Raw genomic sequence first — 24,509 nt, 5'->3', positions numbered from 1 at the left:
ATTTTTACACAATGATTAACTCACCTAAGGCCATGCACATTAAATAGAAAAGGCTTAAGTTGAAGCACCTAAGTAATTTAGAATGAGCATAAACAGCTTCTGATACTAGGTACACTGAGTGTGACGTGTTTGGGGAACACAGCACTGTTTGTTTTTGACAAGTACTACATCTGAGATGACATCTGAATAATTAATATGCTTAGCCAGATGATATATTTTCAAAAGTAATGTGCTACTCTGGATACAGATTTTCAAACTGCAATCAGCACTTCTTATTGCCACCTTCCGTTATGTGTCTTTCATCACCTGTTTATCCAGCTGTGCTGCTATGTGGGCAAAATCAAACATGTAACAGATGTTCCTTGAACTTAAAGTTGGAGGTGTTTTCAAACATGGCTAGCTACATTCATTAGGGATGAAATATACCAACTGGAAAGCAGATTAATTTGCCTATTAAGAATAACAGACTGTGGGCCGGGTGCAGTGGCTCACACCTATAATCCCAGCACTTTGGGAGGCCGAGGCAGGCGGATCACCTGAGGTCAGGAGTTCAAGACCAGCCTGGCCAACATGGTGAAATCTCATCTTTACTAAAAATACGAAAATTAGCCATGCATGGTGGTGGGCGCCTGTAATCCCAGCTACTTGGGAGACTGAGGCAGGAGAATCACTTGAACCAGGGAGGCTGAGGTTGCAATGAGTCGAGGTCCCACCATTGCACTCCAGCCTGGGCAAAATGAGTAAAATTCTGTCTCAAATAAATAAATAAATAAATAAAGGCCAGGCACAGTGGTTCACATCTGTAATCCTAGCACTTTGGGAGGCAGAGGCGAGCAGATCACTTGAGTCCAGGAGTTCGAGATGATACTGGCTAACATAATGAATCCCTGTCTCTACTAAAAATACAAAATGTACAGGTGGTACGCACCTGTACCCCAGCTACTTGGGAGGCTGAGGCGTGAGACTCACCTGAACTCGGGAGGCGGAGGTTGTAGTGAGCCAAGATGGTACCACTGAACTCCAGCCTGGGTGACAGAGCAAGATTTTGTCTCAAAAGAAAAAAAAAAATTAAAAAATGAGTTGGGTATGGTAACACACCTGGTCTCTGAGGAGACCAAGGCAGGAGGCTCACTCAAGCCCAGGAGGTCAAGGCAGCAGACAGTTAAGATTGTGCCACCACACATCAACCTAGATGATAGAGTGAGACCCTGCCTAAAAACAAACAAATGAACAAAAAGTATTACTTTTTAAAAAATAAATTAAAATAATTGACAGCGAGTAGAGCATCTGATTACAAATGTGTACACTACATGATAAAACTCTTTAAAAGCTAGGGATAATAGAAAACTTGCATAATATGATAAATAGCACCTACAAAAGATCTACAGTAACCATATACTTAACAGTGAACTGTTGAGATTTTCCTTGAATAATAAAAGGATATCTGCTTTTCATTCAATATGGTACTAGCCAGTGTAATAAAACAAAAAATCAAAACTTGATTAAAGATTGGAAACAAAACAATGAAAGTGTCATTAACTTCAGGTAATATGATTTTAAACCTAAAAATCCAAAATAAGCTGTGGATAAATCATTAGATTTAATGAGTTATTTAAATTTGATGGATTGCAAAGTCAATTTTAGTTCTTTATACCAGCAACAAATAGAAAATAAGCATTTAAAAAGACACCACTTTTGATAATTTCAAAAACATCAAATACATGTTATAAATCCAATAAATATATATTATTGAAATAAATTAAAGACAACCCAAATAAATAGAGGGATATAACATGTTCTTTGTTTGGAAGACTCAATGTTAAAAGGATGTCAATTCTTGGCTGGGCATTGTTGCTCACGCCTGTAATCCCAGCACTTTAGGAGGCCAAGTAGGGTGGATCACTTGAGGCCAAGAGTTGGAGACCAGCCTGGCCAACATGGCAAAATCTGTCTCTACTAAAAATACAAAAAGCCAGGTGTGACGACCCACACCCATAATCCCAGCTACTCGGGAGGCTGAGGCACGAGAATCACTTGAGCCCAGGACACAGACGTTGTAGTGAGCCAAGATCATGCCATTGCATTCCAGCCTGGACCCTGCTTCAAAAAAAAAAAAAAGGAAAAAAGAAAAAAAGCTGTACAATTTTTCAATTGTATTGATTTCATCTTTAATTCTTATTGTTTATTTTCTGTTGTTTACTTTTGGATTTAATTTACTCTATTTTTCTAATTTCCTAAGGTGAAAACTTAGGTTATTGATTTTAGATCTCTCTTCTTATCTAATAAGACATTCAATGCTATACATTTCCCTCTAAGCACTGCTTTCGCTGCCTCTTACCAGTTTTGATAAGTGGTATTTTCATTTTCATTCAGTTCAAAATATTTTTTCATTTAGTCTTTGACCCATTTATTATTTGGAAGTGTGTCAATTAATCTCCACAGATTTTGGGATTTCTCCAGTTATCTTTCTGTTATTGATTTCTCATTTAATTCTACTGTGATCTAAAATCAGAAATTGTATGATTTGTATTCTTTTAAATATGTTAGGGTGTATTTTATGGCCCAGAATGTAGTCTTAGTGAATGTTCTATGAGAGTGTGATGGTAGTGTTTTCTGGGGGTTGTTTGTTTGGTTTCTTTGTGTGTGTGTGTGTGTGTGTGTGTGTGTGTGTGTGTGTGTGTGTGTGTTGTTTTGTTTTGGAGACAGCATCTCTCTCTGTCTCCCAGGCTGGAGTGCAGTGGCGCGATCTCGGCTCACTGCAACCTCCACCTCCCGGGTTCTCATGTCTCAGTCTCCCAAGTAGCTAAGATTATAGGCGCACGACACCAGGTAATTTTTGTATTTTTAGAAGGGACAGGGTTTCACCATGTTGGCCAAGCTGGTCACAAGCTCCTGACCTCGAGTGATCCACCCACCTCGGCCTCCCAAAATGCTGGGATTACAGGCGTGAGCCACTGTGCCCAGCCTTGGTAGTGTTTTTGAGTTCAACTATGTCCATAATGATTTTCTGCCTACTGGATCTGTCCATTTCTGATAGAGGAGTGTTGAAATCTCCACTGATGGTGGGATTCATTGATTTCTCCTGGCAATTCTGTTTATCTCACATATATTGGTACTCTGTTGTTAGATGCTACATGTTAAGAATTGTTGTCTTCTTTGAGAATTGACTGCTTTATGTGATGCCCCTCTTTATTCTTGATAACTCTCCTTGTTTGAAGTCTGTTCTGTCTGAAATGAATATATAGTGAACAACATAGGAGTGGAACAAATAGGGGTTAAGAACTTTGACCCCCTTCATAGTTGAAAATCCATATAAAACTTATATTTTATTTATTTTATGTTTTGTTTTTATTTTATTTTTTAGAGACAGAGTCTCGTTATATTACCCAGGCTGGTCTCCTGGCCTCAAGCGCTTCTCCCACCGCAGGCCCCGAGTTGCTGGAATTATAGGTATACTCCACTGTGCCTGGCAAACTGTGTGTAACATTTGACTCCCCAAAAACTTAACTACTAATAGTCTGCTATTGGCCAGAAGCCTTACTGATAACATAGTTGATTAACACGTTTTTGGTGTTATATGTATTACATACTGTTTTATTATAATATAGTAAGCTAGAGAAAAAGTTATTAAGAAAATCATAACTCACCACTAAAGAACTTATTCATGTAACCAAATACCACCTGTTAACCAAAAACCTATAGATATAATAAATAAATAAATAAAAGGAAAAAAAGAAAATCATAAGTAAGAGAAAATATATTTACTATTCATTAAGTGGAGTGGATCATCATAAAGTTCTTCATCTTCATCGTCTTCATGGTAAGTAGGCTGAGAAGGAGGAAGAGGAGGGGTTGGTCTTCCCGTCTTGTGGGTGGTGAAGGCAGAAGAAAATCTGTGTCTAAGTGGACCCCACCATTCAAGCCCATGTTTTTTAGGGGTTAGCTGTAGTTTTTCTTGCTTTCTTTTAATTACTGGTTAGTATAGTATATTTTTCTACATAAATTTAGTTTTTCTGCTGTTTTTTTTTTTTTTTTTTAGACAGTCTCACTCTGTCCCCCAGGCTGAAGTGCAGTGGCGCGATCTCAGCTCACTGTGACCTCCGCCTCCCAGGTTCAAGTGAGTCTCCTCCCTCAGACTCCTGAGTAGCTGGGGTTACAAGCACCTGCCACCACGTCTGGCTAATTTTTGTATTTTTATTAGAGACAGGGTTTCACCATGTTGGCCAGGCTGGTCTTTAACTCCTGACCTCAGGTGATCCACCTGCCTCGGCCTCCCAAAATGCTGGGATTACAGGCATGAGCCATCGTGCCCGGCCTACTTTTTGTTTTTAAGAGACAAGGTCTTGCTGTGTTGCCCAGGCTAGACTGAAACTCCTGGGCTCAAGTGACCCTCCTGCCAGCCTCCCAAGTAGCTGGGACTATAGGCGTGAGTCACCAAGTCCAGCTCATCCATGTATTTGTAATCTATATGCATCTTTATATTTAAAGTGGATTTCTTCTGTTGTTGTTCTGATTTAATTGGAATCAAGGTGGGTTTCTTATAGGCTATAATTAGTTGTGTCTTGTTTTTTGATCCACTCTGACAATCTCTATCTTCTAATGGGTGCATTCTGATCATTGATATTCAAAGTGATTGTTGATATAGTTGGATTAATATCTACCATATATATTACTATTTTTTATTTGTAGCCCTTGTTCTTTGTTCCTATTTTTGTCTTATATCTTTTTCTGTGTTTTGTGGGTTTAATTGAGCATTTCATAGGATTCCATGTTCTCTCTTAGAATATCAATTATGCTTTTTTTTTTTTTTACATTTTTTAGTCATTGCCCTAGACTTTGCAAAATACATTTACAACTAATCCAGTCCACTTTTAGATAACACTATACCATTACACTGATAGTATGAATACTTCATAATAACAAAATAATACTAGGCCGGGCCCAGTGGTTCATGTCTATAATCCCAGCACTTTGGGGGGCCAAGGTGGGCAGATCACAAGGTCAGGAGTTCAAGGCCAGCCTGGCCAATATGATGAAACCCCGTCTCTACTAAAAAATACAAAAATTAGCTGGGCATAGTGGCATGCACATGTAATCCCAGCTACTTGGGAGGCTGAGGCAGGAGAATTGCTTGAACCCAGGAGGTGGAGGTTGCAGTGAGCCGAGATTGTGCCACCACACTCCAGCCTGGGGGACAGAGCAAGGCTCTGTCTCAAATAATAATAATAATAATAATAATAATAATAATAAATTTATCCCACCTGTTCCTTGTACCATTGCTGTCATTTGTTTCATTTACATATAAGCATACAGAAATTTAGATGCATATGTAACTGAATACGTTACTGTTACTAACAAACTGATATCTGTTAGATCAAGTAAGAAAAAGTTTTTATCTTCACTTACTCCTTCTTAAATGCTCTTCCTTTCTTTATACAGAGCCAAGTATCTGACCTACATTATTTTCCTTCTCTCTAAAGAACTTACTTTAGGCCGGGCGCGGTGGCTCAAACCTGTAATCCCAGCACTTTGGGAGGCCGAGATGGGCGGATCACGAGGTCAGGAGATGGAGACCATCCTGGTTAACACGGTGAAACCCCGTCTCTACTAAAAAAAATACAAACAAACTAGCCGGGCGAGGTGGCGGGCGCCTGTAGTCCCAGCTACTCCAGAGGCTGAGGCAGAAGAATGGCGTAAACCCGGGAGGCGGAGCTTGCAGTGAGCTGAGATCCGGCCACTGCACTCCAGCCTGGGCGACAGAGCGAGACTCCGTCTCAACAACAACAAAAAAAAAAAAAAAAGAAAAAAAAGAACTTACTTTAATGTTTTTTGCAACTCAAGTTTACTGATGACAAATTCCCTCAATTTCTGTTCATCTGAGAAAACCTTTATTTATCCTTCACTTTGGAAAAATAATTTTTCAGGGTACATAATTCTAAGATGGTAGCATTTTTTTTCACTCAACATATTTCACTCCATTCTCTTCTTACTTGCATGATTTCTGAGGAAAAATGGTATATAATTCTTATCTTTGCTCCTCTGCAGCTAAGGTGCTTTTTCCTGTGGCTTCTTCCAAGACTTTTTCTTTATCTTTGGTTTTCTTTCTTTTTTTTCTTCTTTTTTTTCTTTTTTTTTAGGGACGAGTTCTCACTATGCTGCCCTGGCTGGTCTTGAACTCCTTAGCTAAGGCGATCCTCCTGCCTTGGCTTCCCAAAGTGCTAGGATTACAGGTGTGAGCCACCATGCCTGGCTTGATTTTCTGTAATTTAAAAATTTTATGCTTAGGTGTAGTTTTGTGGAATTTGGTTTCGCTTTTGGCATTTATCCTCCTGCATGTTCTCAGAGCTTCCCAGATCTGTGGTTTGGTGTCTGACATCACTTTGGGGAAATTCTCAGTCATTATTGTTTCAAATATATCTTCTTATCCCTGCTTTTTTTCTTCTTCTTTTCGTATTCCCATTATGCATATTTACATTTTTTGTAGTTGTCGCCAAGTTCTTGGATATTCCATTCCTTTTTTTCTTTCTTCAGTCTGTATGCTCTTTACTTTTCAGTTTTGGAGGTTTCTATTGGAATATCCCCAAACTCAGAAATTCTCTGCTCTTTCTTAGGATTTCCATCTCTGCTTGCGTTGCCCACCTGGCTTTGGGGATCTTTTGTTGTTGTTTGTTTTTTGAGATGGAGTCTCACTCTGTCTCCCAGGCTGGAGTGCAGTGGTGCAATCTCAGCTCACTGCAACCTCCGCCTCCTGGGTTCAAGCGATTTTCCTTCCTCAGCCTCTGAGTAGCTGGGATTACAGGTACGTGCCACCACGCCCAGCTAATTTTTTGTATTTTTAGTAGAAACGGGGTTTCACCATGTTGGCCAGGCTGGTCTCAAACACCTGACCTCAGGTGATCCACTTGCCTCAGCCTCCCAAAGTGCTGGGATTACAGGTGTGAGCCACCGCACCCAGCCAACCACCTGGTCTTGCATGTTGTGTACTTTATCCATTAGAGTCCTTCGCATATTCGTCATAGTTTTTTTTTTTTTAACTGTCCAAAGTATTTGTTAATTGTTTATTTATCAAAGGAAACTATTTCTTAGCCCACATATTCATGTTTCATAGTTCAGGAACACAGATCAATGACAAACTTCTAGGTAATTCAACACAAAGAAATTCTTTGTATTCTGAAATCACTTTGCACTTTCCTCTTCTCCACAAAATCTTTCACGGGATTACAATTTTTTTAGAAATCTATAGATGCTGTCTTTCTTGGTTCAGCCACAGCAAACTTGTAAAGACAACCCCCAGGGGTACGACAAATGCTCCAACAATACAAAATCACAGACACTTGGTCAGAAGGCCAAGCAACTGAGGTTCTGTCAATGCCCTGGAAGCCTGGGTAGTTACTGTCCTTAATAGGTATGTCAGTCTCAACACCAATGCCCTTCCTGGCTGATGGAGAAATGGATGGCCCATAGTTGTTTTAAATTCCTGGTCTGATAATTCCAATGTCCCTGTTATGTCTGGCTCTGATCCTTTCTCTGTCTCTTCAATTTGTGTTTTTGCCTTTTAGTATGCCTTGTAATTTTGCGTTGATAGCCAGAAATTGTGTACTGAGTAAAAGGAACTCCTGTAAATAGGCCTTTAGTAATGTGGTAGGAAGGTGTGGAGAGGAGGGGAAGCATTCTGTAGTCCTATGATCAGGTTTCAGTCTTTTTGTGATCCTGTGCCTCTGGACTGGGAACTTCACAAGTGTTTCTTTTTAAATTTTTTTTATTTTTTTATTTTATTTTTATTTTTATTTTTATTTTTATTTTTATTTTTTTTGAGACGGAGTCTCGCTCTATCGCCTGGGCTGGAGTGCAGTGGCCGGATCTCAGCTCACTGCAAGCTCCACCTCCCGGGTTCACGCCATTCTCCTGCCTCAGCCTCCCGAGTAGCTGGGACTACAGGCGCCCGCCACCTCGCCCGGCTAGTTTTTTGTATTTTTTAGTAGAGATGGAGTTTCACTGTGTTAGCCAGGATGGTCTCGATCTCCTGACCTCGTGATCCGCCTGTCTCGGCCTCCCAAAGTGCTGGGATTACAGGCTTGAGCCACCGCGCCCGGCCACAAGTGTTTCTAAGTTGTTTTATGTGTGTGTGTGTGTGTGTGTGTGTTTTTCCTCCTCCCTTAGGCAGAAGAGGATGGCTACAGTGGGCTGGAATTAGGTATTTCCCTTTTCCTCAGCCAGTTAGGCTCTGATAATGCTCCAGCAGGTTAGGATCTGGTTAACTAGTTTCTACTGGTTAACTAGTTTCTACTTATTAAGAAGAACAGGGTGCTCTGACATATTTCAAAATGTCTCCTTTTCCCCTCCTTCTGCCAGAAGCATGAGAAGATTTTTCTCTGATACTGTGAGAAGCTGGTCAAGCTCCTGGAGTTAAAACTCACAAAAGGTGGGGGAATGGGTTATAAGTCAGTCCCCTGGGCTTTTTAAACTCTCAGACTTGTCTGCACTGAGCCTTTAGCAATCTGTCCATTTCAGTTCAAGTTTTCCTACCCTGGCTGGTGGTGATTTCCGTTCATGAGTTTCTGCTCTGGTAAATCATGATTCCCTGGGATACCCTGTCTGTCTCTACAATCTTGGGGGAGGCAGTTTTCCCTGTGTCCCCAACTCTCTTGTAGATCCAAGAAGTGTTGCTGATTTTTCAGTCTATTCAGCTTTCTACTTGTTAGGATGGAGTGGCAACTTCTAGGCTCATTACATATGAAACTGAAACCTGGAAGTCCTCATTAAAAAAAAATCTCGGCTGGGCGCGGTGGTTCACGCCTGTAATCCCAACACTTTGGGAGGCCAAGGTGAGCAGACCACAAGGTCAGGAGATTTAGATCATCCTGGCTAACATGGTGAAACCCTGTCTGTACTAAAAATACAAAAAATTAGCCAGGTATGGTGGCACGCGCCTGTAGTCCCAGCTACTCGGGAGGCTGAGGCAGGAAAATCACTTGAACCCAGGAGGCAGGAGGCAGAAGTCGTGGTGAGTGGAGATCGTGCCACTGCACTCCAGCCTGGGTGACAGAGCAAGACTCAGTCTCAAAAAAAAAAAAAAAAAAAAAGCGAAAACAACAACAACAACAACAAAAACTCTATATATTTGAATGAAAAAATATAGATTATTTCTTCCATTATTCAATAGACACATCTTTTTAAAAAAAGAAAAATGAGCAGGAGGCTTAAAGGGTCCCTTTATTTCACAAAAAAAGAATATTCAAATGGCTAATAACACAAAAATACACTCAAACTCATTAATAAACAAAGAAATCCAAATTAAAGCCTTAATGAGACAGTACTACACATTTCAGTATAGCTTAAATTGAAATAATTAACAATACCAAGTGTTGATGAGGATGTGGAGCAAGGAAAGCTTATACCCACTGCTGCAGGGAGTGCAAATTGGTATGTTTGGAAACTGGCTGGGCATGGTGGCTCATCCCAGTAATTTCAGCACTTTGGGAGGCTGAGGCAGGAGGATTGCTTGAGCTCAGGTATTCCAGAGCAGCCTGGGCAATATAGTGAGACTCTGTCTCTACAAAAAAAAAAAAAAAATGTGTTTTAATTAACCAGGCACAGTGGTGGGTGCCTGTGGTCCCAGCTACTTGGGAGGCTGGGGTAGAAGGATCACTTGAACCCAGGAGTTTGAGGCTGCAGTGAGCCATGGTTGAGCCACTGCACTACTGCCTGAGAGACAGAGTGAAACTATGTCTCTAAAAAAAAAAAAAAAATTGGAAACTATTTGATATTCCCTACTAAAGCTAAATATGTGAATATGCACATATCCTGTGATACAGTAATTCCACTCCTAGATACATATCTAACAGACCAACAGACATGTACCAAAATACTTATTGCAATATATTTGTTATATCCAAAACTGGAGAATAATAAAAATGCCCATTAACAATGGAATACATAAGTAAGTTATAGTATATACATATAGTGGAATACTATACAGAAAGAAATAGCTACATGGAGCAACATGTACGAATCTGACAAGCACAACGATGAACAAGAGAAGCCACATGCTAACTATATACTACATGATTCCACTTACATAAAGTTTAAACAGGCATAGCTAAATTCTGGTGTTAAAGTCAAGAGGTTGCCTTTGGGGTAAAGGAGATGTAATGATTGGGAGTGGGCATGAGAGGGGTTTCTGGGGTGTTAGCAATATTTACTTTGTTCTTTGTTGCCTTGAAAGGTGATCAAGGAATGTATTTTGTGATAATCCACTAAACTTTACTTGTATGGTTTGCATATTTTTCTGTTCCTTGTTTATATTTTAATTTTTAAGGTTCAAAATAAAAAATGAAATAGCTTGGTTGTGAAAAACATTAGAGAGCTAGGAGTGCTGGACAGACTTAATATGTTTATATGTGGCCAGAGGCACCTGCCTTGAGCAGTGGAAAGCACCTCAGTCTCAGGCTGATGATACACGAGAGAAAGAACAATGGGGAGACAAAACTCATCACTTATTTTCAGGAACACATTGTTCTCATATTCTCCCTTCCAGGTCCTGTATGAAAAACTACCTCCAGTAAATGAAATGATCAAGTCATTTACATTAATATGTGATGTGGTTTGGCTCTGTGTGCCCACCCAAATCTCATGTCGAATTGTAATCCTCACATGTCAGGGGAGGAGGGAGGTGGGAAGTGGGAGGTGATTGCCTCATGGGGGCGAATTTCCCCCATGCCATTCGCGTGATAGTGAGTGAGTTCTCATGAGATCTGATGGTTTAGATGTGCAGCACTCCCCCTCGCTCTCTCTCTCTTGTGCCACCATGTGAAGAAGGTTCTTGCTTCCCCTTCACCTTCCTCCATGATTGTAAGTTTCCTGAGGCCTCCCAGCCATGCTTCTTGTTAAGCCTGTGGAACTAAGTCAGTTAAGCCTCTTTTCTTCATAAATTACCCAGTCTCAAGTAGTTCTTTATAGCAGTATGAGAATGAACTAATACATGTAAATCCCATAATTCTAGGGTTGTATGTGCTATTAAAGATCATATATTCCAATTACTCATCCAGATACATAAAAAGACAGACAATAGCTTAACTAGTAACATCCCCAGGCCGTTTGATTGGACTACAGACTAAATCTTCTACTACAGAAGTTACGTGTCAGATTGCTAGGCTGGGGAGGAAATTTCAGTCCCCTGAAATCCTATGTCTAGATTTGGGCTGTGCTTGAATTGTTTCACTTTGAAGGAGATATTTTGCTTGGATCTTTGGATCATGTAAAGGTGGAGGAACTTAAATCCTCAGAAGCTGTTCCAATTTTCTTTTGCTGAACCATCCCAAGTTCATAAACAGCATATCAGTATATTATGCTCACAGATCCTGTTGGTCAGCAATCTTGAAAGGGCACAGCTTGAGCAATTGTCTCTGTTCCATGAGGTCTGGGGCCTCAGTTAGGAAGACTCCAAAGCTAGTGTGGCAGGCGCAGAGGACATAATGTGACTCAACACCTAGGGTAGGATAATTGACTGTCTTGGTATGCCCAGGACAGGAGGGAGTCAGGATAGTCCATCTAGACTGGGGACTGCAGTCATCTGAAGACTCACTTATCAGATGTCTGGTGATTCATGTTGACTGTTGGCTGAGCACCTAATTGGAGTTATTGATGGGAATACCTTTCCATGGACTCTCCATGTGGCTGCTTGGGCATCCTCACAGCATGTTGGCCAGGTTCCAAAAGTAAGTGCCTCAAGGGAACCAGGCAGAGTTCGTCACTTTCTATGGTCTGTTCTCAGAAGTCACATAGTGTCACCCAGTCACATTCGAGGGAAGGGATCATAGATACCACCTCTCTATAAGAGAAGGGTCAAATGCACAGTACGTTGTAAGAAGAGCATGGGGCTTGGAGATATTGTTGTGGCCATCTTTTGAAAATACAATCTGCCACAGTTGTATACAGAGCCCACTGAGACACTTTGGGGTCTTGAGCATACACAGGTGGTGGGCATGGGGGAGAGGGAGCAAAAGAAATTCATTCTCTCAAACTCTTCTCACTATATTCCACATTTAATAAGTTAGTTTCTATCTTGTGGGTTTATTTATTTATTTATTTTTTTGAGACAGAGTCTTGCTCTGTCACCCAGGCTGGAGTGCAGTGGCACAATCTTGGCTCACTACAGCCTTGCCTTCTGGGTTCAAGTGATTCTCCTGCCTCAACCTCTGAGTAGCTGGAGTTATAGGCACCTGCAAACACGCCCAGCTACTTTTTTGGCATTTTTAGTAGAGATGGGGTTTCACCATGTTGACCAGACTGACCTCGAACTCCTGACCTCAAGTGATCCACCTACCTTGACCTCCCAAAGTGGTGGGATTACAGACATGAGCCACCATGCTCGGCCCTGTGGGTTTAAATTTTTAACTATGGGCTAGAATTCAACAAAACAATGGGCAAAAAGTGGGAGCAAGGTCACATATTCAAATTTCAGGTGTGCTTTATACCTTTGCGTGACATTATATGAGCATCAAGTGGCATCTGATGTTGTAAGACTATCAGCTTAGGAGTCCGAGATTCTGTCTCTGCGTCCTCGGCTAGCACCTCCATTCGTTCATCTTGTGACATTGGTCAAGTCACTTTGCATCTCAGGTGCCTCATTTTTTGACATCAGAATGATAGCAGAACTTGAACTATCCACCTCACAGCCGTAGGAACAAAATAAGTATGAAAAACTGCTGCAGAAACATAAGGCATCACAGTATTACAGGAAACTCGTTTTATTGCACTTTGTGGATATTTTTTGCAATGCTTTGTTTCCATTATAGATACTATATTTTTTACAAATTGAAGGTTTGTGCAACCCTGGATTGACCAAGTCCACTGGCACCATTTTTAACAGCATGTGCTCACTTGGTGTCACTGCGTCCACATTTTGGTAACTTTCACAAGATTTCAAACCTTTTTATTATTATTGTACCCGTTATGGTCATCTGTGATCAGTGATCTTTGATGTTACCATTGTAACTGTTTTGGGCTGCTATGAACCATGCTCATATAAGACAGTGAACTTCATAAATGTTGTGTATCCTCTGACTGCTCCTCTGACTCAGCTGTTCCCCTTGTCTCTTTCCCTCTCCTCAGCCTCCCTATTCTCTGAGACACAATATTAAAATTAGACCACTTAGTAACCCCACCATGGTTTCCATGTGTTCAAGTGAAAGGAGGAATAACACATCTCTCACATTAAAACAAAAACTAGAAGTGATTAAGCTTCGTGAAGAAGGCACATCTAAACCCAAGGCAGGGCTGGTTGTGGTGGCTCATACCTGTAATACCAGCACCTTGGGAGGCCTAGGCAGGTGGATCATTTGAGGTCAGGAGTTTGAGACCAGCCTGGCTAACATGGCAAAACCCAGTCTCTACTAATAATACAAAAATTAGCCAAGTGTGGTGGCACATGCTACTCAGAAGACTGAGGCACAAGAATCCTTGAACCCAGGAAGTGGAGAGTGCAGTGAGCCAAGATCACACCACTGCACTCCAGCCTGGGTGACAGAATGAAACTGTGTTTTTTTGTTTTTGTTTTAAAAAGAAAAGAAAAAACAAAAAACCTAAGGTAAGCCAAAAGCTAGGCCTCTCCAACAAACGTATGAAAAAAAGCTCATCATCACTGGTTATTAGAGAAATGCAAATCAAATAAACAATGAGATAACATCTCACGCCAGTTAGAATGGCAATCATTAAAAAGTCAGTAAACAACAGATGCTGGAGAGGATGTGGAGAAATAGGAATGCTTTTACACTGTTTGTGGGAGTGTAAATTAGTTCAACCACTGTGGAAGACAGTGTGGTGATTCCTCAAGGATCTAGAACCAGAAATACCATTTGACCCAGCAATCCCATTACTGGGCATATACCCAAAGGATTATAAATCATTCTACTATAAAGACACATGCACATGTATGTTTATTGAAGCACTATTCACCATAGTAAAGACTTGCAGCCAACTCAAATGCCCATCAATGGTAGACTGGGTAAAGAAAATGTGGCACATATACACCATGGAATACTATGCAGCCATAAAAAAGGATGAGTTCATGTCCTTTGCAGGGACATGGATGAAGCTGGAAACCATCATTCTCAGCAAACTAACACAGAAATAGAAAACCAAACACCACATGTTCTCACTCATAAGTGGGAATTGAACATGGACACAGGGAGGGGAACATCACACACTGGGGCCTGTCAGGGGGTGAGCGGGCTAGGGGAGGAATAGCATTAGGAGAAACACCTAATGTAGATGATGGGTTGATGGGTGCAGCAAACTACCATGGCACGTGTATTCCTATGTAACAAACCTGCACACTCTGCACATGTATCCCAGAATTTAAAGTATAATTTTTTTAAAAAGTTTGTTAAATAATAAAATATACAAACTTGGAAATAAAAAAAAAAAAAAAGCTAGGCCTGTTATGCCAAACAGCCAAGTTGTGAATGCAAAAGGAAAAGTCCTTTTTATTTTTTATTTTTGAAAAGTTTTTGAAAAAAATTAAAAGCGCTACTCCAGCGAAAAAATGAGTGATAAGAAAGCAAAACAAAGACATTGGTGATTTGGAGAAAGTTTTAGTAGATTAAACATCAAACTAGCCACAACATTCCTGTAAACCAAACCTAATCCAGAGCAAGGCCCTGACTCTTCAATTCTGTGAAGGCTGAGAGAAGTGAGGAAGCTGCAGAAGAAAAGTTTGATGCTAGCAAAGGTTTAAGGAAAGAAGCCATCTTTATAACATCAAAGGCAAAGTGAAGCAACGAGTGCTGATGTAGAAGGTGCAGGTTATTCTGAATATCTAGCTAAGACCATTGATGAAGCTGGCTATTATAAACAACACATTTTCAATGTAGATGAAACAGCCTTCTATCGGAAGAAGATGTCATCTAGGACTTTCACAGCTAGAGAGGAGAAGTCAACGCCTGGCTTCAAAGTTTCAAAGGACACGCTAACTTTCTTGTTACGGACTTATGCAGCTGATGAGCTGAAGTTGAAGCCGGTGCACATTTACGATTCCAAAAATCCTGGGGTCCTTAAGAATTATGATAACTCTACTCTGCCTGTGCTCTATAAATGGAACAAAGGAACCTGGATGATAGCACACCTGTTTACAGCATGGTTCATTGAATATTTTAAGCCCACTGTTGAAACCTATTGCTTAGAAAAAATGATTCATTTCAAAATAATACTGCTCATTGACAATGTACCTGGTCACCCAAGAGCTCTGATGGAGATTGCGAGAAACAAACTTACCTATCCAAACCCAAAGAATGGACTCAGAGACACAGGGAATAGTGGAAGCAATACTTTTAATGACAGTCTTGCAAGATCTGGTGTCTGATGGGCAGACACACCCAGCATGGTTGCAACAAGCCATTTATCCCCTAGTACACAGACCCCTCACCCGGTTCCTCATAGGCTGAGTACTATGGGGTCACAGTCTTCCCAGACGTCGTCTATTTGTTGTTAGGTAGGGGCTTTTAGGTGTCTTATTTAGGGTTGTCTCGCTGCATTTTGTTGCAGCCTACAGTGCATTGCAATCATAGTCAGCTCAGGGGCTTTTCAAGTATTTGATTTACGACCTAGGTAGTCAGGCGAGCTGATAGGAATAGATAAAGTGAGCTATTTTGCCATCTAGTAAACTTTCGTTCTAGATTAAACTTCTCTGGTTCTGATGAGGGCAACTAAGTGGGGCCCCAACAAGTAGGTACTGGCTATCAAAGCAGGGGCCTAGTATATTCTGTCTTTCTGTAGTTTGTAAACCCAAGCCTATTCAAAGCACTTTGTCTTGGAAATGGACCATCATATACATTATTTCCTTCACAACGTACAGGAGATTAATGTTTTAATGCCTGCCAACACAACATTCATTCTGTAATCCCTGGATCAGGAGTAATTTTGACTTTCAAGTCTTATTTCTTAAGAAGTACATTTCCAGGCCGGGCATGGTGGCTCATGCCTGTAATTCCAGCACTCTAGGAGGCTGAAGCAGGTGGATCACAAGGTCAGGAGTTCAAGACAAGCCTGGCCAATATGGCGAAACCCCGTCTCTACTAAAAATACAAAAAGTAGCCAGACATGGTGGCACGTGCCTGTAGTCCCAGCTACTCGGGGGGCTGAGGCAGGAGAATCGCTTGAACCCGGGAAGCGAAGGTTGCAGTGAGCCAAGATTGTGCCACTGCAATCCAGTCTGGGTGACAGAGCGAGACTACGTCTCAAAACAAAACAAAACAAAAAGTACATTTCCCAGCCTGAGCAACATGGTAAAACCCCATCTCTACCAAAAATACAAAAAATTATCTCAGTGTGGTGGCATGTGCCTGTGGTCCCAGACACTCGGGAGGCTGAGGTAGGAGGACTGCTTGAGCATGAGAGGTGAAGACTGCAGTGAGCTGAGATTGCACCACTGCACTCCAACCTGGGTGACAGAGTGAGACTCCATCTCAAAAAAAATAAATAAATAAAGTACATTTCATAACGCTATAGTTGCCACAGAGTGATGCTTCTGATGGATCTGGTCAAAGTAAACTGGAAATCTTCTGGAAAGGATTCACCACTGTAGATGCCATTAGGAACATTTCAGTCCTTCAATGTAAATAAGGCTAAAAAAATTAAAAAGTAAAAATGAAAAAAGAACCTTCATTATTCATGGGAAAAGGTCAAAATATCAACATTAAGGGGCATTCGGAAGGAGTTGATTCCAGTCCTCAGAGATGATTTTGAAAGGTTCAAAACTGCAGCAGAGGAAGTAACTGCAGATGTGCTGGAGATAGCAAGAAAATTAGAATTAGAAATGGATCCTGAAGATGTGACTGAATTACTGTAATCTCATGATAGAACTTGAACAAATGAGGAGTTGCTTCTTATGAATGAGCCAAAAAAAAAAAAAAAAAAAAAGTGGTTTCTTGAGATGAAATCCACTCCTGGTGATGATGCCATGAACGTTGTTGAAATGACAACAAAAGATTTAGAATATTACATAAACATAGTTGATAAAGCAGCAGCAGAGTTTGAAAGGACAAACTCCAATTTTGAAAGATTTACTGTGGGTAAAATGCTATTAAACAGCATTGTATGCTACAGATAAATCTTTTACGGAAGAGTCAATCAATGTGGCAAACTTCATTGTCTTATTTTAAGAAATTGCAGCTGGGTACAGTGGCTCACACTTGTAATCCCAGCACTTTTGAAGGCCAAGGAGGGAGGATCATTTGAGGCCAGGAGTTTGAGATTGTAATAAACTATGACTGCACCACTGTATTCCAGCTTGGGCAACAGAGTGAGACTCTGTCTCAAAACAAAAAAAAAATTACCACAGCTATTCTGATGTTTAGCAACCACCAAACTTATCAGTCAACAACCATCAACACTGAGATAAGACCCTCCACAAGCAAAAAGATTATGACTTGTTGGAGGCTCAGATGATCATTAGTATTTTTTAGCAATAAAGTATTTTTAAATTAAAGTGTATTTTTTAACATAATGATTTGCACATTTTATAGACTACAGTATAGTGCAAACATAACTTTTATGTGCACTGGAAAACCAGAAAATGTGTGTTACTCGCTTTATTGCAATATTGGCTTTATTGCAATGGTCTGAAATCAAACTTGCAATATCTCTGAGGTATGCCTGTATACAGATGTGTCAAGTTTAGCATCTGCTGTCATCAGGAAAGCTAAGTATAGAAGCAAAAGCAGGAATAACCCTGGATGGGAGTGCAGTAAAAATGACCTTTGGGTCCCTGTAAGACCTGTAATTAAGACCTTGAGCCAAACTAATTACTTATGCTTGACTTACTAAATTAAAACATTTTTGACAAAACAAGGACCAATAATTAGATGAAAAAACTGTATGTAACATATTAATACAATGAAGCTATACATCAACTGAAGTCTAAGTATATTCCTTATTTTGGGAAAACAATATAGAAAAAGCACAGTTCCTACAATTTTTACAAGATCCATAGCTGAACAAACTTTTAAATTTATTCCTATTTTATTTATCCAAAGATCCATTCTGCTGAAACTCATGATGCAGAAAATGGAGCACATTGCAGGAAAGGTCATACTGGGAAATAATTCAGAATTGAAAGGTAATAATCACAAGCAGCTGTGGAAAGTGGTTGTAAAGAATTAAATGAAAAAAAATGAGACCAGGCATATGCCTTATGCCTGTAATCCCAGCACTTTGGGAGGCTGAGGTGGGTGTATCACCTGAGGTCAGGAGTTTGAGACCACTCTGGCCAACATGGTGAAACACTGTCTCTATTAAAAATACAAAAATTAGCCAGGCATGGTGATAGGCACCTGTAATCCCAGCTACTCGGGAGGCTGAGACAGGAGAATCACTTGAACTTGGGAGGCGGAGATTGCAATGAGCTGAGATCATGCCACTGCACTCCAGCCTGGGTGACAGAGCAGGACTCCATCTCAGAAAAAAGAAAAAAAAAATGCATAACACTAAAAAATTAAATCTCTCAAATTAATGAGTCTAGTAAAGAAATCAAAGATTGAAGGAATGATAACAACCACCTAGATGGATAAGGAATTTTATTTCATTTCTGTTCCTAAGACAGTAAGTTTATGAACAGCTCACAGTGCTATAAAGAATAATTTAAGGCAGGGGATGGTGGCTCACTCCTGTAATCCCAGCACTTTGGGAAGTCAAGGTGGGTGGATCACTTAAGTTCAGGAGTTCAAGACCGGCCTGGCCAGCATGGTGAAACCTCATCTCTACTAAAAAACATAAAAATTAGCTGAGCATTGTGGCACATGCCTGTAACCCAGCTACTCAGGAGGCTGAGGCAGGAGAATTGCTTGAACCCGGGAGGTGGATGGAGGTTGCAGTGAGCTGAGATCATGTCATTGCATTCCAGCATGGGTGACAAGAGCAAGACTCCATCTCAAAAAAAAAAAAAAAAGAAAGAAAAGAAAAAAAATGGTTCTTATTTTTTCACACACGAACTATTGCAAAGGCCTCCTGTTATAAATTGAAATGATATTTAAAATATTCACACCCTAGCATATGTCTCATTAACTTTATTTGTGCTATGTATTTGTCTTTCTTTCCTTCTTTCTTTCTTTCTCTCTCTCTTTCTTTCTTTCTCTCTTTCTTAATTGAGACAGACTCTCACTCTATTGCCCAGGCTGGAGTGCAGTGGCACCATCTCGGCTCACTGTAACCTCTGCCTCCTGGGCTCAAGTGATTCTCCTTCCTCAGCCTTCTGAGTAGCTGGGACTACAGGCACGTGCCGCCATGCCCAGCCAAATTTTTGTATTTTTTAGTAGAAATGGGGTTTTACCATGTTGACCAGGCTGGTCTCAAACTCCTGACCTCAAGTGATCTGCCCACCTTGGCCTCCCAATGTGCTGGGATTAGGGATGAGCCACCACACCTGGCCTTGTATTTACTGATTAATAAAAATTAATATGTCTTAGTTTCAGTGAAAGACTGAGTAAGTGTTCTAGAGTAAAGGAGACTAAAGGGAGAAAATAGCATCTTGGTTCTGGCGGGATAATGTTGCTACAAAGGATAACGTTGAGATAATCAGTGAAAACTGAGTATGGACTGTGTATCGGCTGATAGTATTTTTTTTCTCTTTTTTTAAAGTAGAGGCAGCATATGAAATCTGAGATCGTGAATTTTTGCCCCAGAACAATTGCAGGAATAAATCAGGTTCTCTCAGGAGAGGACTCACAGACCTCCTGAAGGAAGCAGATTGCTCCTGTAAGACCTGGGAGACACCCCAAATCCTCTGAGTGCCAAAACTGTAGAAGTGGGAAAGAGAGATCGTCTGCCCCGAACACACACACCCACTGGGGAAACTGAAGGCCTAGATTATGGGAGAAGATTTCGACCCTATCTGGAGCTGAGTCAATTTAGAGAGCTGAGTGAAATACAGGGGTAAAGGAAGCAGCAGGAAAACCCCTGGGAGCTCACTGGGTCCCCTAGCAACCTGTTTCTGCCTGCTCTCACGGGGGTGCTCCAGAAGAGCGGACAGAGGTGCTGGGCCAAGGCCACAGGGAGAAGGAAATCTCCAGTTGAACTCTGTAACAATTTGAACTGATAGAGAAGCCTCCTGGCCAGAACTCAGGGGAGGGTGTGAATCTAGAGTGCAGACTCCACAGGAGGGGGTAGAAGGAAAGGCATATTTGCTTTCACAGCTGGGAGGCGGGTATCCTGGGGCAAGTTCTCAGCTCTGCTCTCCCACTGCCTGAAAAAAGACTAGGTGCTCTTGTGGGGGTGCACAGTGGGAGTGAGACCAGCCCTTTGGATAGCATGGGAGCTGGGTGAGGCCTGTGACTGCCAGCTTTCCCCAACTTCTCTGACAACCTGCATGACACAAAAGAGGCAGCCATAATCCTCCTAGGTACACAACTCCATTGACCTGGGAACCTCAGGCCCATCCCCTACAGCAGCCACAGCAAGACCCGCCCAAGGAGAGTCTGCGCTCAGACACGCCTAGCCCTGCCCCATCTGATGGTCCTTCCCTATCCACCCTGGTAACTGAAGACAAAGGGCATATATTCTTGGGAGTTCTAGGGCCCCACCCACTGCCTGTTCCTCCTCATACTACCACAGCTGATGCTCTCTGGAAAGCAGCCACCTCCTGGCAGGAGGCCAACATAAAAGTAGGGCATTAAACTATCAAAGCTAAGAACCCTCATAGATTCCATTTCACTCCTCTGCTACCTCCACTAGAACAGGTGCTGGTATCCACAGCTGAGAGACCCACAGACGGTTCACATCACAGGACTCTGTGCAGACAGCCTCCAATACTGGCCCAGAGCCTGGTAGACTTGCTGGGTGGCTAGATCCAGAAGAGAGATAATAATCACTACAGCTCAGCTCTCATGAAGCCACATACATAGGAAAAGGGGGAGAGTACTACATCAAGGGAACACCCCATGGGACAAAAAAAGCTGAACAACAGCCTTTAGCCCTAGACCTTCCCTCTGACAGAGCCTACCCAAATGAGAGGGAACCAGAAAAACAACTCTGGTAATATGACAAAACAAGGTTGTTTAACACCCCCCAAAAAATCATATTAGCTCACCAGCAATGGACCCAAACCAAGAAGAAATCCAGATTTACCTGAAAAAGAATTCAAGAGGTTAGTTATTAAGCTAATCAGAGAGGCAGCAGAGAAAGGTGAAGCCCAATGTAAGCAAATCCAAAATATGATATAAGAAGTGAAGGGAGAAATATTCAAGGAAATAGATAGCATAAATAAAAAACAAAACTTTTGGAAACAATGGACACACTTATAGAAATGCGAAATGCCCTGGAAAGTCTCAGCAATAGAATTGAGCAAGTAGAAGAAAGAAATTCAGAGCTTGAAGACAAGATATTTGAATTAACCCAATCCAATAAAGACAAAGAAAAAAGAATAAGAAAATATAAACAAAGTCTCCAAGAAGTCTGGGATTATGTTAAATGACCAAATACAAGAATAATTGCTGTTCTTGAGGAAGGAGAGAAATCTAAAAGTTTGGAAAACATATTTGGGGGAATAATTGAGAAAAACTTCCTCAACCTTGCTAGAGACCTAGACATTCAAATACAAGAAGCACAAAAACACCTGGAAATTCATCACAAAAAGATCATCGTCTAGACACATTGTCATCAGGTTATCTAAAGTTAAGATGAAGGAAAGAATCTTAACAGCGGAGAAACAAAAGCACCAGGTAACCTATAAAGGAAAATCTATCAGATTAACAGCAGATTTCTCAGCAGAAAACCTACAAGCTAGAAGGGACTGAGGCCGTATCTTCAGCCTCCTCAAACAAAACAATTATCAGCTAAGAATTTTGTATCCAGCAAAATTAAGCTTCATATAGGAAGAAAAGATACAGTCTTTTTCAGACAAACAAATGCTGAGAGAATACACCACTACCAACCCATTAGTATAAGAACTGTTAAAAGGAGCTCTAAATCTTGAAACAAATCCTGAAAACACATCAAAACAGAACATCTTTAGAGCATAAATCACACAGGACCTATAAAACAAAAATACAATTAAAAGCACCAAAGTATACAGGCAACAAATAGCACAATTAATGGAATGGTACCTCATATCTCAATATTAACATTGAATGTAAATGGTCTAAATGCTCTACTTAAAAGATAAAGAATTGCAGAATAAATAAGAATTCACCAACCAACTATCTTCTATGGGTGTAAGGACTCACACAAACTTAAGGTAAAGGGGTAGAAAAAGACATTTAATGCAAATGGACACCAAAAGCAAGCAGGAATAGCTATTCTTATATCAGACAAAACAAAGTTTAAAGCAACAGCAGTTAAAAAAGACAAAGAGGGATACTATATAATGATAAAAGGCCTTGTCTAACAAGAAAATATCATAATCCAAAACATACATGCACCTAATACTGGATCTCCCAAATTTATAAAACAATTACTAATAAATCTAAGAAATGAGATAGACGGCAACATAATGTTAAATACAGTCAGTTCTAAGTTTCTCTTCAAAGAATCAGTATGTCAGTATGTTCAGTTCTTTGTTCTCCATTTTAAAGTTTAACTTCCTCATTCTCTTCATCTCCTTGCCACTAGTTTCAGTAAACAACCTTCCCGCCAGTTCTAATCAGTAGTTCACATCTATCCCCCTGGTCACCTGCTCCATCCTGAGTCACCCCTGGTCACCTGCTCCATCCTGAGTCACCCCTGGTCACCTGCTCTGACCTGAGTCACCTTTAATCACCTGTTCAGTAACTGTCTTTCACACCGAAACTGCTCACCCCACCACACTGGCTTGTACCCTTGCTCTATTTAAAATAGCCAGTCAGAATTAGCTTAGACTGTGTGGTCCAACACTAGCCTATAGGGGAATGACACAGCAGTAGGGACTACCTGCATCAGGGATAAGAACCCTTTCCCCTCCATTGTTCAGGTGTGCTTTCACCATTGCTCCATCCACGAGACGCACCCTTCTATAGAAGTAAAATTGCTGTGCTGAGAAAATTTATGTTTGAGTACTGTTTCTTCTGCAGCAACAAAATTTATTTCTGATGGTAATAATAGTGGGGAACTTCAATATTCCACTGATAGCACTAGATAGGTCATTGAGACAGAAAGTCAACAAACAAACAATAGATTTAAACTATACCCTGGAACAGATGGACTTAACAGGTATATACAGAACATTGTATCCAACAACAACAGAATATACATTCTATTCAACAGCACATGGAACTTTCTCCAAGATAGAACATATGATAGACCACAAAATGAGCCTCAAGACATTTTAAGAAACTGTAATTACATCAAACACTCTCTGAAACCACAGTGGAATAAAACTGGAAATCAACTCCAAAAGAAACCTGCAAAACCATGCAAATATATGGAAATTAAATAACCTGCTCCTGAACGATCATTGGGTCAAAAATGAAACCAAGATGAAAATTTAAAAATTCTTCGAACTGAACAACAATAGTGACACAACGTTTCAAAACCTCTGGGACACAGCAAAGGCAGTGCTAAGAGGAAAGTTCATAGCCCTAAATGCCTCCATCAAAAAGTCTGAAAAACACAAACAGACAATCTAAGGTCATACCTCAAAGACCTAGAGAAACAAGAACAAATCAAACCCAAATCCAGGAGAAGAAAGGAAATAACCAAGATCAGAGCAGAACTAAATGAAATTGAAACAACAACAACAAATACAAAAGATAAATAAAGGAAAAAGCTGGTTCTTTGAAAAGATAAATAAAATTGATAGACCATTAGCAAGATCAACCAAGAAAAAAAGAAAATCCATATAAGCTCAGTAAGAAAAGAAATGGGAGATATTAAAATTGACACCACAGAAATACAAAAGATAATTCAAAGCCACTGTGAGCATCTTCAGGCACATAAACTAGAAAACCTAGAAGAGATGGACGAATTATTGGAAAGATACAACCCTCCCAGCTTAAATCAGGAAGAATTAGATAACCTGAACAGACCAATAACAAGCAGCAAGACTGATATGGTAATTTAAAATTTACTGGCCCAGCACGGTGGCTCATGCCTGTAATCCCAGCACTTTGGGAGGCCAAGGTGTGCAGATCACCTGAGGTCAGAAGTTCGAGACCAGCCTGACCAACATGGAGAAAACTCATCTCTACTAAAAATACAAAATTAGCCAGGCATGGTGGTGCATGCCTGTAATCCCAGCTACTCTGGCGGCTGAGGCAGAAGAATCACTTGAACCCAGGAGGCAGAGGTTGTGGTGAGCTGAGATCTCACCATTGCACTCCAGCCTGGACAACAAGAGCAAAATTCTCACTCAAAAAAAAAAAAAAAGAATTACCAACAGGCCAGGTACGGTGGCTCATGTCTATAATCCCAGCATTTTGGGAGGCTCAGGCAGGTGGATCACTAAAGTTCTGGAGTTCAAGACCATCCTGGCCAACATGGAGAAACGCTGTCTCTACTAAAAATACAAAAATTAGCCAGGCATGGAGGCACGTACTGAGGTGGGA

This window comes from Rhinopithecus roxellana, chromosome 3 (assembly GCF_007565055.1).
Source record: "Rhinopithecus roxellana isolate Shanxi Qingling chromosome 3, ASM756505v1, whole genome shotgun sequence".
Lineage (NCBI taxonomy): Eukaryota > Metazoa > Chordata > Mammalia > Primates > Cercopithecidae > Rhinopithecus > Rhinopithecus roxellana.
This window is presented reverse-complemented; position numbering follows the sequence as displayed.